The sequence below is a fragment of the Grammomys surdaster genome, unplaced genomic scaffold (genome assembly GCF_004785775.1).
Source record: "Grammomys surdaster isolate TR1022 unplaced genomic scaffold, NIH_TR_1.0 752, whole genome shotgun sequence".
In the NCBI taxonomy this organism is placed as follows: domain Eukaryota; kingdom Metazoa; phylum Chordata; class Mammalia; order Rodentia; family Muridae; genus Grammomys; species Grammomys surdaster.
In genome coordinates, this window is record NW_021605171.1 from 1365142 (window position 1) to 1382059 (window position 16918).

At 36.1% G+C, this 16918-nt stretch overlaps 1 non-coding gene across 1 annotated transcript; it reads left to right on the forward strand.

Moving 5' to 3' along the window:
• Positions 1-15927: 15927 nt before the first annotated feature.
• LOC114633862 lies at positions 15928-16034 on the forward strand. The gene has a single exon (XR_003713250.1). It is a non-coding gene; the product is annotated as a U6 spliceosomal RNA (small nuclear RNA).
• The last annotated feature ends 884 nt before the right edge of the window (positions 16035-16918 follow it).

A 16918-nucleotide genomic window follows, 5' to 3' on the forward strand; every position in this document is an offset into this window, starting at 1 on the left:
AGTTTAGAAGTTCTGAAAAGTTCTAGTCTTTCTAGAACAATTTTGAAATGGCTTCATTCCTCACAGACAAGACTTCTAGTCAAATTATTTTCCCTACCTCCTATTTTCATTAAATCTTGTCATTATTGCTTTAATCCTCCCGTTTTTACCTTATATGAGAGTCCATGGTTTGTTTTTCTCAATGCTATCTTGTTCCTTTTCTTTCCTAGATGTTTTCTAGATCATTGTTTTTGTGTTTTCAGTCTCCAATTCTGTTAGTCCTAGCAAGAATCCTCTATAACTAGGTGCTAGTAGTTGTCTAGCAGAATTCCAACTTTGTTTCTTGGCATGGGCAGTGAATTCAATCACAGGGAAAGACAGAAGACCAAGGTACCAAGAAAAGAAAACTAACAACTTTATATGTTCTGAGTAAGAGAAAACTAAGGCTAGATGTCTCTGAAACAGCTCTGGCTTAGAGGGCTCTTGGGACCTTCCCTTGCCTTCTTGGTCTTATCTAGATATTCCAGTCTATGCCATAATGATCAGTTATAATAGCTCTACAATTTAGTCATTATTTCTTTTCCATCACTATGAAATAGTCCTTTGGTGGAAATGCCACATGGTGTTAGAGTAATACAGGGCTGATGGCCATTTCTACTAGAAAAAAATCTTGTTTCAAGTTTATTTCATTATTTTCAATAGAACAATAATTTGAGCAAACACCCCACAGTTCCAATGGAGTTTCTGGTGAATAAAAGTCTATGCTGGGATTGATTATAGCCTTTACCTCGAGTTCAAGGTCAATAGGACACACTGGACATTTCTAGTTTTTCAAAAGGCTTCACTATAATTGCAGATAAGGTGACTTGTTACTATGGGCTGTTTGCCACACTAGTATGAGAGACTACAGTCAGAGATAAATTTATAAAAGAAACTTAGTATTCATCTTGTGACATTTAGGCAGAATAACTAATATGGCATGTTTTTAGTCTAACTCTATTCAGCAAAACCCTTTAAGCTAGCCTTCATGATTCCTTTCAACAATAAGTCGGTTTGCATGTAGGCTAATTTTAGAGACAGCATTCTTTAGTTCAGTGGATATCACTCTGTCGCGAGTATTAAAAAAAGTGTTTTGTTGCTGCAAACAGCCTCTACCCTGAGGTGGAGAGTTGCCACACGGGGCTGAGTACTTCCAGGACATTCAACTTTACTGAACATCTGCTTTTCACAACCTCATTATAAGAAAAAAAGAGACAAAAAATATTCAAAATCCCCAGGACAGAAAAAATAAAACAAAATATTAAAATAAAACAAAACAAAAAACCCACCATTTCTTCTCATCCATAAACTAACAGCAGATTCCCTTGTGAGCCCACTGGCCACATGAGGGCTTTAAGCTCTTTTCTTGTACCACATTTTTGGTGAAACAGGATTTGGCATGAATGTGTCGCTCAGAAAACATTCTGTAAAAATCGGTGTCCCCAAGCAAAGCAGAGAAGGGGCCACCAGGATCCGCTACCAAGCTCTTCTCCTTCTCTCAAGGATCAAGCACTCTGCTTTCTGTCTACCTTGTGTTGCTCTCAGTCTCCAACCATATAAAGAAAGACAGGAAATAGGAATCCTCAGACAGAAAAGGCTGCAGACAAAACATTGGCTGTCAAGGGAGTGTCAGAGCCAGCCAGAGACAGTGTCCTTCTGCAGATGAGAGGAAAAATGCCTCTGTGGATTCTGAGGGATGTGTCTTCTCATCATTTCACAGGTAATGAAAGTACTTGCCTGAAAATCAACATATACTCCCTGTTCCATTCTGCAAATAGTGAGAGCTTATCCAGGGTTTCTGGGGCTAAACTTTCTTCCAGAAGACAAGCATCAAAACCCTGTCTGAGTTAGTTACGGGGTATGTCTGAGTTACTCGGTGTGCATTAGTAGAAATATTCTTCCTTTGCATTTAAATTTGTGGATTCACTGTCCTAACATGCTTTGTTTGGCCAAAAACTAGAACTGCATTGATCAGAAAAGACTCATTCTGCATGATTTAATATCAATCCATTTGTATACAGGTTTTTCTCAATTTACAATGGGACTACATCTAATTAAGACTTTATATATATAAATACATTGTAAAAACATTGAATAAAACTCAACCCATCAATATTGTAGCTTAGGTCAACCTTCTACACATGAGTTCAGATCATGTAATAAGATCATGGCTAGTCAAAATAGTTTACATGAAGCTTATTATGTAATAAAGTATTGAATATTTCATGCAAAACTATGCTCATTCACTCACTCATCCAGACTCCCACTACCTATGGGGGCTGAATTCACCTCCTCCTGGATGCATACACCATACATTTACCATTCACAGACACAGATATATGTGCATGCACACACACAAAGTAGAAAAAAATCTTAAAGACAACCAAGAAACCTTAAGACTGTGCATCTTGAAGAAGTGGAGAAGACAGACTCACTTAGAAATAAACATTTTTATTGGGAAAGTATATTCGGTTGGACATATTGAACCATTGTTGCCAACACCAAAAGAATACAAAACAATTAGCCAGATACTATTTTTAACTGTTAGAAATGTAAAAATAGAGAAAACTACCATTATATAAGCAGCTACCAAGTAAGTATAGCTGCAAAATCAAAATGATTAAAGCAAAACTAGACAATATATTTATTCTCAAGTAAACTCAAGTAAATTATTGTAGAGACATGCAGAATAGCTGGCTAGTTGAGGCAAGATGATTGAATTTGAAACACAGCTAAAGGTAGATAGACAAACATGAAAAAGACAAACTCACTCAACATCTAATATTGAACTCCAACACTATCATATTTTCATTTGATCAGCTCACCTATTTTCCTCCAAGTTTCATGTTTAATGGGAAAACCTCTCTATGAATCAGGCCCTGTGCTTTTGCATTCTAAACCACCTCACTTGTTACATGGCGCTTCATCCGTAGGACCATAGCTTCCCTCTTAGTATTAGAGACTACTGAGCAACAGCTGATGATTCAAAGCTGTCAAACAGCTGATTATTATCTGACTCTTCATACACAGAGCAACACTGAGAACAGTGGACTGCTATTAACAATAAGACCGGGGGGGGGGGGGGGGGGGGAGATAGAGATTCCCAGAGGTTAGAAATCTACTAATCAACAAGAAACAACACTGCCCTTCAAATCTGTGACATCATGACCTGATGTCTAATGTGTTTCCTCAACAGTTAAGTAGCTTTCTCAAGGAATATAGGCATGGATTGTGTAAGAGATCGATTATATAAGGCACAGGAACCCTACTGAGAAATAATAGACTAACAGATACTCTGTAGCCTTATGGTTTCCATTAGCATTTATGACTCTCACTTTCTCATTCTCTCACTGACACTCCCCACACACACCCCATCTTTCTTTTCACTCTTCCTACAGTAAATTCAAATATCTCCACAGCGATCTGACAAAGATACTGAAGAATTCTCCTTTATTCCTTGAGGAGCGCCCCATTTTAAGAACTGTACTCAGCATTCTGTTCTTGAGGAATTACTAGCATGGTTGATGAAGTTTTAGCGCTCTGGCATCTGTATAGTGAGATCTCAAATATGGTATTAAAATAGCACCATAGCTTACCTTTCAGGACTTGATATGTGCATTATACCATCTGATCTGACCACATCCCACACGTCTACACTTTGCTGTTGCTGCTATAATGTCATTATAGATGATACACAATGATATCTTTATTCTACCTATGAGGGTCCAGGCATGTCAGTAAAAAAAAAAAAAAAAAAAGTCTGAGAGGATCCAAAAACCTAAAAAAAGGTAAATTGTACTGAGATAACCCAGAACAAAGTAGTGAGGAGCTAAAGACCAAGGTGTTGGGGACTAGGAATGTGAGGTCCTAGGAAGCTGACATAGATAGGCTCAGAGTCCCAATGCTCAGCTGATTGCTACTAGAAATCAAATGATGAGAAGGATACTGTAGAGCTGGGCTCAGAGCTATGAGGGTCAGATATCAATCAGCTGCCGTTGTGGAGACCTCCCTACTGTCATTGGTGAAGTTCCAGTCATGAAAGAAGTATGAGGTGAACCAACATGCCAGTTGATCTGTTTAAATCCAGCTCTTAACCTTCAAACCCATAGAGTCCCTGCACACAGCTGCCAAAGTGTTCTCTCCAATAACAAAACACATCTCCTGCCCAGTCTTTCCTAAACTACAATCATTTCCAGTTGAGTGGTGTTTGAAATATGGGTTCTTCCCTCTAGTGTAGGCTTTTTAGAAGGACTCAGTCCTTTTTTCTGTTCCTTTAAGAGCTGTGTGCTTTATAATTGAATGAATTTCCATTTTCAACATCTATTACATCATAAATCTCATCCTCATATTATCCCCAAATTTATTTTCCAATAGTAGCAATACATACATAAAAAATTCTAAAAATATATCGTTGGTTTTCATTCCTAAAGGACCATTGCTATCATGAAACACACAGTGTCAGGATGAAAATGTATAGCTTTGGAGAAAAGGAGCTATTTTCTTTGCCAATTAAAACTTAAGTGAGGACTAAATGTGTATGTAAGTCTGAAGGAATTTAACTGTGAATGCAACCTTGTGACACCTTTTTCTGATTTTTCACAGATTTGCTAGACTGGCTCAAAGGGAAATTTTCAGCAAATCAACAAGGGGTTCTGCTTTAGGGTCCTATGTGATGTGTGCTTCCTGTGTGTGGGGCTGGTTACATTCCACCCGCGGAAGCTTCTAAAGCAAGTTTCCCCATTTGCCCTCTGAGTTGCAAAACCAGTTCTCAGCAGGAAAAGAAAAATCGCTACTTACCCTTGAAAAGTGTCTCTTTTATGTGTGAAAACACAGAGGTGAAAATGTCAAAAATTTCACATTGCTTTGAGCCTGTGAAATCTAAAGGAATGTGAGATTTGCCCATGACCCAGATTGGAGTGATGGGTGCTTCTCCTGTCCATTGGAAGAAATCCTCCTGCTGTGTGTTCAATATTATCTTTCAAGGCCAAAATATTAAAGTTCTTCTCTTTAAGATATAAAACTTATCATTTTCCTTCAAACAGGAAAAAAATCCTGAAGCTAAACCATCCATTAGAAAAGGCAAATCCTATATGCCATCTTATGCCGTCCTTAGAACACCTTAACTGCAATTTCTCTGTATAACTTCCAAAACCAACTTCTAAATAATAAGACTCTAAACACAGTATTCTGGATTGAGTTTTAAATTTTTATTCTGCTAAGAGTTTGCCTACATGTTAATTTGTAACTTAAGTTCAAGAGCCATTTTTTTCATCCGTTTAACTCATATAGGTGCCTCCTGCCACTTGCTCTATTTAATGTGTAACTTATGTCATTTCTAGGACATTCCTAACATTCATTACTCATGGTGACCAAGGCACTACCCCGATCACTTGTTTGCAACGACGAGCTGCACGCGCTGGCCAGTGCTACCACAAGTTAATTCCTCTCAACTTTAGTGGATGGTGTCTGGTCCAAATTTTGTTTCCTTTTAAAAGTGCAAGATAAGTAACTGTCATTTGGGTTGAGGAAATGCTTTTCCAGCTAGTAAGTGTCCCTAGAACTGGGAGGTTTCTGTAGATAAGCATAATCTTAAAAATAACCAGTATAACAAGTCGCAGAAAGTAGACTAACCAGGATCTTATCAAATAAAACTAATCGAAGTTGACTTTTAAACTTTTTGAGATTAAAATCTAAATAATTTCTATTAATGTCTATTAAAGTAGTATTGACTTCTCTCTATATTAATTTTTTTTTTATTTTGAAGAAAATTGGTATTTAAAACACGAAGTAGTTCTGGACTTTCCAAGCTAGTCCTGCCACCCACAAGCTCATAATCAGAGCCTGTGCCTTCTCCAAAGCTAAGCAGAGTTCTTGCTACTCCTGCCTTACAATCTCTCCTGTTACCATGAGCTATATCAGAATTAATGCTTTTTGGTTTATCATGGGAGGCATATCATTTCTTATGGTTCAAAGAGAGCAGATCTTTTAGAGTACCTTTTAGAGTAGTGATATATTAATAAATCTAATGCAAAAGGTACATAATTATTTTCCATTATGATGATTGGAAAATATTGAGCTACAGCTACGTAGTCAGGAGGTTCAATAGTTATCCAAAAAAATTCCTGTCTGTGCCCTCTGCATCTAAGGTGTGCATCATCGCCAACAGATAAGGTCATTTCTGAGAGTCACATTGAACTAACTTAAAGAATAACATTTCCAGAGATTCATTAAGATTAAGAAGACTTTGTAGACAGTATAAAATGTATACACACTCACAGAGAAACTGACGGAAATGTCACTTTGTGCTGGTCCAATGTTAGGTTATATAGGTCCCCGTTAAAATTTGCAAGAATAGATTATGGCTGTATTTTCCCAAATCAAGTGACTTTGCAGCCAGCATAGTCATAGACTGCCACAGTTTGTAGTTCACATAAATAAAGGTCAGAATCTTGTCAGTGTGAACTGGATGACAGCTTTTTGCATTGATGGCTTCTTCATACTTTGTAGGAAATGGTAAGGAATTCAAGCTTAAAATTACTTAAAGAAATAAAAGGCAAAGAAAGTAATGAAACATTTTAATATAGACTCAAAAGAACAGTGGCAGTTTCTTTATGCTACATTTCCTAGAAGCAACATGTCTGGCACCCTGCATGTGTCTAAAAACGTTAAATCCAGAGACACAGGAACACTTAAGCTAGAAACAGAAAGGCTGTTCTTTCTTTATTCTGCAAGGCAGCCCTCCTGCAGAGATTTCTCATTCATCTTTTAGTAATGTCACACCAACAATTTGCTGTTTGCTAAATACTCTTTATCCATGAAAAGCTGTTGGGATGCCTTGGGGAGTCCTATGCTATTTATGCTTCAAGATACTGCATGCCACCTTCTCAGACAGTACTATTCCACTTCCTCTTTCACATGAAGCTGGTAATTATCATCTCACTGGAAATTATTGCTTTAAGCATTTGGCAGTTACTGCAAAGATAGTTCTTCGGTGCTCAAGCAAAAAATAAAGACTTTGGTTTATCTATTTCCTAATAACTATGCTGAAATAGCATCTTTATTTCATCATCTTAAGGATTTTAAGAATCATGTTTGAAATTGCTTTATATGCATCTTTATATATTCCAAGATCATTTCAGCATACATTTATATATAAAGATTTATATTATTATATAGGGAGAGATGTGTGTGTGTTTGTGTATGTGAATGCACACGCATGCGTGTGTCCATGCACAAATATGTGTGTACTCCTATTTTAGAAAAGTAATTTGGGTCTTTGAAAAAGCAGAAACTTTAGTTTCTTATCTTAATCAGGTTTTATTTGTTATTTCTGTGTTTAATCCCTTAAAATGTTTATCCTATCTCTCTGCCTAATTCTATTCATTCTTCTAATAGTGTTGAAGTACATTTAAGAAAACAAGAAGCTGTGAAGAAATGGCCATTGCTTTCATAAAACATATTTCCATACCTTTCTGCTTCACATTTCTATTGTCAAAATAAGTGTACTAAAAAGTTTCTGTAAACACATTTCTTCTCCAGGTTCTCATATATACACTTCCTAAAGGTAGCTATATTCTTAATGTTTATGGAAGTTTAGTGTTTTAAGGGAAGCAGCGGGAGCAATCTTCATACCGTCATTCTCCCTCCTCTTTTTCAAACACAATACCCAGTCTCATCTCCAGCTCTGTAGAAGATCACCTGCTGCAGCCTCCCCTTTCTCTCTTCCCCCATCTCTAGAAGATCATGCAGATCCTCTCTCACAGCCATTACCACATGGATCTTTATCTCATCCTCCAACTCCTGCAGCACTTCCTGGGAACTCATTGGCCACACTGGTCAGGGAAATAGATATAGGATAGGAACACATGTAGGTGATTTTCAGATTTACACTCTCCTTCTTCTCTAAATCCAATCCAGAAGTCTCATTCCTCGGTTCCTCAGCAGACTACCACCTGTGTCCTCTTCTCCATATCAGGCCCAATTCTGAGGGAACTAAGAAATTGTAGTAATACATTCTGCTTTCATCCCTCCTGTGAAAGCCATCATTCCTGTCACTATAGCTGATCTCCATCCTTAAGAAGAGGTCCCAATACCAAGAAACACACTCTGAAAGTCCCCAAAAGCCACACTTGGCAGGATCTCAGAAGCATTCCCTAACTATTAATCATCCCACATCTACCACACTGCTCTAAGATGCAGAAAGGGCAACAGAAACAAAGGAACAAAATGTCCATGAAAGAAACCAATACCAGATATGAGCACCTAGAACTACGATCTACCCCAACCCAGATGCCTAGATAGCAGCATAAAAAGAGTCAATAACATCCAAAACAACATGTCTCCACTAAAGCCCAGCAACCCTATAACAGTAGACCATGAACAATGCTACATAGCCAAAGCACAAACATAAACTTCAAAATAGTCCTTATGAATATGTTAGAGGTCCTTAAAGAGCAAATGAATAAATCCATTAAATAAATCTACAAACATACAAAACAACAGTAGAATGAGATGAAGAAATCAGGTTAAGACTTGTAAATAAAAATTAAAAAAAAAAAGAATCGATAAATAAAACCCAAACTGGGTAAAACTTAGAAACATGAACACAAAACTCAAAGACAAGGGGCTCACTAACAAAATACAAGGGGTAGAAGAGAGAATATCAGACATCAAAGACATGATAAAAGAAATGGATACATCCACAACATCAGCTGAAGCTCCCTGCTCTACCAGAAGTCATGCCAGGAGCCAGAATTTCCAGGGAAGAGTCATGCCCACAAAAGGCCAACACTCAGTGCTTGTCCAGTCTCCTGCCAACTGCCCCTTCTTCTCAGCACTATATTTCAGTTCCTAACTCTAGTGGAGGCACTCTGCTAGATAAGAGGCCTTGCTGACCACCAGAACCACAGGGAATCTGTGTTCATTGCCCCTACTCAGTGCCCATCCAGCCTACCTGCAATCACCCTACCCCTCTCTGTCACCCTATCACGGCTCCCAACTCCAACTTAGGATGCCCATGGTAAACCAAAGGCCACACCCACCTCTGGAACTTCAGTACCCAACTTCCATGAAAAACTTCTGATCAACCAGAAGTTACCCCAGGCACCAAAAGTCTAGCATCCAACTAGGGTGGAGACCCTCTACTCAACCATGAGCCACTCCATTCAGAAAACTGTAAAGGAAACAGAATCCAAGGAAGAAAACACCTATTCAACAAAGGCAAACTCAGATATCAGCACCTAGACCTATAATCACCAGAAAACCAGATGCCTAGATTCCAGTTTAAGAACACAATCACAGCTAAGACAGTATGTCACCACCAGAGCCCAGCTCTCTTACTACAACATGTTCTGAATATGCAGTGGACAAAAAAAAAAAAAAAAAAACCTCAACAATTTTAAAGCTAATTTTATTAAGATAATAGAGGATCTTAAAGAGGAAATGAATAAATAATAAATCACTTAAAGTAGTCAAGGAAAAGACAAAAAATGGAGGAAAGGAATAAAACCCATAAAGAAAGCAAGGAAAGTAAAATAAACAAACAGACAGTTGAAGGAAGTGCATAAAAATTTCAAGACCTGAAAATAGAAATAGAAGCAATAAAGAAAACACAAACTGTTATTCAAGTCTTATGTTGTACTTAATCCCAGTCCAGGATTTCTACCGTCTTTGACAACTGAGTTCCCAAGTAAAAGCTTCACATGATCTCTATATTTATAATAAGCTTTGAACAGCACATGAACTGGGCAGATAGCCACTCTCTATGCTATTAAAATCTATTTCCTATTTATAACTCCAACTCAAAGAAGTTAATTACATCCATGAAAATACAGGAAACAATCTCATACCAGCAAACCCAAAAGAAGGAATACACACACACACACACACACACACACACGTTCATACATACACACACACTTACCACCACCACCAAGAACAAAATAACAGAATTAACAATTGACCATTGATATCTCCCAATATTAATAGACTCAATTTCCGAATAAAAAGACACAGAGTAACAGAATAGATGCCAAAACGGAATCATCTTTCTGCTCCATACAAGAAACACATTTCAGCATCAAAGATAGACATTGCCTCAAGAGCAAATGGCTGAAAAAAAGATTTTCCAAACAAATGAAACTAAGAAAAAAATAGCCATTCTAATATCTACCAAAATAGACTTCAAACCAAAATTAATAAAAAAAATAAGGAATGGCACTTCATACTCATCAAAGGGAATAAGCACCTGCTTTTTATCAGAAAACGATGGGATTAAAACCAGATTTGAACAACAGAAAGTCTGCAAACTCAAGGAAAATGAACAACTCTACTGACTGACCACTGAGTCATGACAAATGTTTTGAAAGAAATTAAAATCTTCCTATAATGTAAATAAATAAACAACATACTCAAATTTGTGGGTTACAATGAAAACAGTGCTAGGAGGAAAATTTCATACCATTTAAGTGCTTACATAAAGAAACTGTAGAGATCTCATATCAACAACTTAATAGCACACCTGAAAGCTCTAGAAGAAAAAGTAAGCTTACTCAAGAGGAATAGAGGACAGGAAATAAACTGAGGGCTGAAATCAATAAAACAGAAAAAAAAAGAAGAGAACCAATATAAAGATTCGATAAAACAAAAAGTTCTTTGAGAAAATCAACAAGGTAGGCAAATCCTTATTCAAAATAACTAAAAGACACAGAGAATATCCAAATTAACAAAATCAGAAATGAAAAGGCCAATATAACAACAGACAGTGAAGAAATCCAAAGAATCATTAGGTCATACTTTATAAATTTATACTCTATAAAATTGGAAAATCTAAAAGAAATAGACATTTTTGATAGATATTATTTACTAAAGTTAAATTATGATTAGATAAACAATTTAAATAGGCCATAACCTCCAAGAAAACAGAAGTTGTCATTGAAAGTCTTATAAACACTCGCCTCCCCCTGCCCCAAAGAAGACCCAGGACCAGACAGAGAATGTGAGTCTGTCAAGTACTACAAAGGGACATGAGTCTGTCAGGCACTGAAGAAGGATAAAGATCTGTCAAGGCAGAATACTCACCCCATATTCTCATAGTTTTCCTACATGAACAGAAAACTGAAATATAAAGAGGTAAGCAAAATACCCAAGAGGTATACCAAAACAGAATACCCAGCCCACACTCACATAAAAGAGTTTTCTGGGTCAACTACTAACCCTTCCCATTGTTCTTGCAACTTTAACCTGGATGGTTAAAATTCAAAGTGTTTCCCTTAATATCAAAAACAAGACAAGGTTCTCCGCTCTCTTCATACCTATTAAACCTGGTAATAGATGTCTCTGATAGGCCAATCTGACAACTAAAGGATATCAAGAGATACAGATAAGAAAGAATTTAAAGTATTCTTTTTTGCAGATAATGATATTTTACACAAACGAGACTAATGACTTCAGTAGGAAATATCTGTATCTGATAAACACAGTTAGCAAATTAGCAAGATACAAAGTTAATACACAAAAAAAGCAGCAGCCTTCCTATATACAAATGATGAGCAGATTGTAAAAGAAATTAATGAAAGCGTACTTTTTGCAGTAACCTAAAAAATTGGAATAAACTACACTGGAATAATTCTAATCAAGCAAATGTAAGTCTTATAAAATAAAAGTATAAGATTTTGCTGTTAGTATCTCCTAGAAGAGACACACACATTAAAGTTCACCAACATGGATGCCTAAACATTAATGGGACAGGGATAGCAACAATAGATGCTGCGAAATGGACAATTACATAGTATTGTAGCCATAGATCAGTGCCATCACTCACCCTCATCTTCTTAGAGAAGATGGTAATGGATGCAGAGAACTGCAACTGAGCAATGTGAAAAAATGAGAGACTTGATGTCCTTCAGAATTAAATGGGATGTTTTCACTGAACCCCTACATCAAGGCTCAGGGATAAATGTGCAGAAGGAGATAGAAAGATTGAAAGAGCCTGAGGTAGCAGTTGCCTCCAAGAAAACAGCACTTTTCAGACACAACAGGACTGATACAGACAGACAAAGTGACAGCACACACAAGACCTGCACAGATTCAAACCAGACAATGTTGCAGTGCCAAAAAAGTATTAGTGAATGCAGGGCTCAACTCCAAATCAAGAAGATATTTATAGTTGATATATACTAGGAAAAGGAAAGTCAATTTTCTCTATGAGTTTCTCAAAGTATATAAACTCCGGAGTAGGCCTCATACCCAGAAGCAATTGGACAAAGAAAACAGACTTCATGCTTTTGGTTTGTTGTATGTGCATTTTGTTTTGTTTTATTTATTTATTCAATTGTTTATTTATTGTTCATGCTGACTTTGTTGTTTTCCTTTTACTATTTTTGTAGTTTTTCTCTTGTTTTTTTTTTTTCCCCTTAAATTTTAAGAAAGGAACAACATGGTATTTGATGATAAGGAGGTGGAAAGGATATGAGAGGAGTTAGGGGAAGAAAAATAATATGATCAAGATACGTGTTTGAAAAAATTTTAAAGAAAAAACTTTCTAAAAGCTTTGAAACTAAGGTTTAATCTCTAATGGAGACTCACTGAGAGGGCCAGTGTAATTTTGCAAAGCAAGGGGGATTTTTGTTACATCATAATATTAGCTTTTCCATGCTGATATCTTTAACAATACTCTATATTTAATATTCTGACATGTTTTACTTTTTATTATAAACATGCATTGCTTCCTTGAGTGTTAATCTAGAGGTCAATCTTGCTGTCTCTCATCACACAAGATGCAAGTGACACTTCAACAGGAATTTTTTGAGAATATTTGTCATTAAAAATCTTAACCAGAAAAAAAGTATTTTGCAGAAACAGAAAATAATCTTAACTTTCATGGAATTACAAAAAAAGAGAAATTTTAACATTAAAAGCAACTTTGACCAAGAAGAAAATATATGGACTCATTCTACTTTCTGTTATCAAATTACATTATAAACTCTAATAGTTACCGGAGCTCTCTGTAACTCGGAGATCACCAAGAACTTTCTGTTTTCAAATTACATTATAAACTCTAATAGTAACCGGAGCTCTCTGTAACTTGGAGATCACCGAGAAAAACTAGGGAGCCCAGAAATAAAGCCACATGTCTATAGGCAGTGTTCAAAACAATTTCAATAGTAAACCATGTATCATCATTCAGGGAAGCCACGGCAAGAATCTGAAGGCAGCAACTGAAGCAGAAGCCATTGGGATACTCTGCCAACTGACTTGTTCTTCATGGCTTGCTTTTCATAACTTGGTCATCCTGCTTGTTTATATAATTCAGAACCACCTGTCAAATATTGGCACTACCCACAGTGGGATAGGTCTTCCTACATCAGTGATTAGACAAGAAAATGACTGCCAGACTATAGACCAATGAGACAGGCAATAAATCTATTAAGGTTTCCTCTTTTCAGATGCCTTAAATTTGTGTCAAGTTGACAAAGACAGGCCAACACAGACAGCTAATGTTCCATTCATTTTCCAAGAATTGGATAATGAGGCAAATATAGCCTCTTCACTGAGTGTTGTTGAAATACCTGGGCTCCACTTGGGAGAAAACCAAGTCAGACTTCAATGTTATGTCATGAACTAAACTCAACAGAGCATGGTAAATTTCCAGTTAAGACCTAAAAGCACCAAGGTACTAGAAGAGCAGGGTCTATGACACTCATCTTGACAATTAATATCTGGCTATGATACTAAAAGCATAAGCAGCACAGAAAAATATAAGTGAGATTCCTTCAAAAGTTAGCTACAGCAATATAGACAATACCAAATGTAAAAAGGCAACCTAGAAATTAGAAAATACTAAAAACCACAAGTCTGATAAAAAATTAATAAATATTTGATGTACCTTAGTAGCAAGAAAAAGAAATAAAATTTTAAAACTAGGAAAATAGCTTGACTAAATATTTCTCCAAGGGAAACATTAAACTGGTCAAAATTTGTCTGAGTTCATCAACCAACAGGGAAGTATGTAGTTGTTAAATGATATATAAGATTTCTTATTGAACCTATACTTGTACTCCAATGTATATGTGTCCAAGCTGGTTTTTTAATCAAACAACTTATATCTCATAGTTACAAAATATTTATATTTTCATTTGTAACTTTTCATCAGCTATGTGTCATGAAGCAATACATGATTTATAAATCTAATATATTTAAATGCTTATACAGTTAATGAGTTGGTTCTTAATTTTTAATGAAACAATAGAATAGCATTCCTTATATTCTTGAAACTATTACAGGTTCTAAATAGAAAAAAAAAAGCTAAAAAGATATTTAGTCTCCTACAACAAAGAGGTAAGAGGGCAACTTAGGCTGCCCCAGTGCCCGAATGTGCATATCCAGCTGCAACCCTTGTGCCTCTGTTCAGACTGATACTGAACTCCACCAGTGTTGTTCTGCTGGTAAAGGGGGACATGACCTTAGATAAGCCTGTTCCATAATAAAAATTATCAACAACAGATGGCAATAATGTGATACCAGGCTAAGGAGAGCCCTGAAGGGAATGTAAGGAAATGAAGTTTTCACTTAAGGACACTTACTTCCAAAGCACAAAAAGCATATGTAGTGTAGCTGGAAGGAATGATGCTTCTGATTAGAGAGGTAACACCATCCAGTTTAAGCTCGATTGGCAGGAATCACTCTACATCAGCTTCTATATCTACTGTTGCCTTTTTTCTCACTGACTATTAAGCCACATCCCAGAGCTTTAGATGTACTCATGATAGCAACTGTGGGTGAAAGGTATCCAACATGTATGGAAGACATCTGGGGGAATTTATACCTTTGAGATTTTGCTATTAGACTACAAGTGTTGAGAATGCTCAAAATTTATTTCTTTGTTCAATTTAATGCTGTTGTGTAACTGAAATCCCATTCAAATATTAGATATTTTAGATGAGTGTTGGGTGGCTTCTTCAAACTTAGATAAATAAGTGACAGTAGCTTGTACCACTATTCTAAACATCATGCATGAATTATTTCAAAAACCTTTAATTCGAAGAATGGACAGTGTATCAGCATCATCTATCATTCATTGTTCTCGAAAAATTCCAAGTGTCTATGTGTGGTGGCACATATCTGCCATCCCAGTACTTGGTGGGTAGAGTCAAAAGGATTGGGTGTTAGAGAATAACCTGGAATAGAAAACTAATTCAAGGTTAGCCTGAGCAAATGAGTGATAGAGGTAGTGATCTTGTATGCACTTGTTTGTATAAGAATATGCATTTAAATACTTGGTCTCAGTTAGTGATGCTTTTGGGGAACATTAGGAGATATGGCCCTTTTGGAGTGTAACATTAGAAGTGAACTTTGAGAGTTCAAAGACTTACCTTTTCTACTTGACCCTCTCAGCTTTGTGCTTCTGGTTCAAGATGTAAGCTCTCTGGTTCCTGTTCCTACAACTATACTTTCTATGCTTCCCTGCTGTGACAGACTCATCTCTCTGGGATCATAACCCCAAAACAAACTTTGTTTATTCCATAAGTTGCCTTGGTTGTAATGTTTTATCATAGTAATAAAAAATATTATGTAGGATCTTAAATTTTAATTCCCAGTCTTTCAAAAGTCAAATAAGACTAAATACTGACTAAACAGAGATTTCCATTTTGTATAAGTTGTAAGAATATAATAGATAAAATAACTATTTTAAAACAACTTTTTACTGAAAGAAACACATCACTTTAGTGAAAAATAAGTTCATCATCTTCATTTTCTCTAAAATCATTTCATGACACTTATGTATATTCTTTCCTTGAATATACCACATGCAAAGTACACAATCACATTACCAAATATGTCATTCATCTATTGGATATCTATAGCTTCAAAACATGTTTTTTAGTCATAAATTGAAATTATGTTTTGTTTTTGCTTTGGCAACATACATATATACTAAAATTGGAACAACATAAAGAAGATTAGCATTGCCCTTGAATAAGGATTATATACAAATTAATGAAGAATTTCATATTTTCCACTTTGAATTGCAAAGTACAACAAATGATGTTAAAAAGAAAATTGTGTCTTTAGAAACTGTTTATAACATCATTTCTGGTATTTTCAGATGTGCAAAAATTATCTAATGGATATTGCTCTTGACACAATCAACAGTGTCTATCAAGTGTCCTCTTGGGAATAAATAAGAGTCACAACCAGGTGATGATTATTTGCTCTCTGGACTTTCCCCAGTGAAGGATGTGGCAAGATTCAAAACTAGAATGGCTCTCCTCAAAGTGTCTCAATAGTAATTCAATACTTCTATTCTTGTGGTACCAAAGAGGGTTGTGATCATTCCATTGATGTCTATTCTCTGCTGAAATATTTTGTCCCCAATGACATGTATCCCCTGGTGTATTTCCAGGGGGCCACAGTCCATCATGATAGAGAAAGTATGTCATTAGGAACAGGGATGAGATAATCTGTTGCATTGGCAGTCAAAAAGCAGAGAGCCCTATCATGCATATTAGCAGGTTCACTGCCACATACTATATGAAAAATACTTCATAATATGGCACTGCAGACACTATCAACATGAAGTAAATATAAGTGGTCACTCGTTTGTCTGAGATGAATTGTGACTTGCTTTGTATGAAAAAAATGGTAGAATTGAGTTCTAAGATGGCATATTATTTTATGGAGAGAGAAAGAAAAGAATGAAACCATTTATAGGTAATTTTAATAAATCCACAAATATCCAGGAATGACTATATATAGAAAAGAGAATAACGATTTTAGAAAAGACACAAAATACACTAACCATAAATAAAATAATAAAATGTGTATATATAGCCACTCTCCCCCAAATATTAATTGAAGAGCAACGACTTTTCAAAATTTGACTTACTCCTGAATTTAAAAC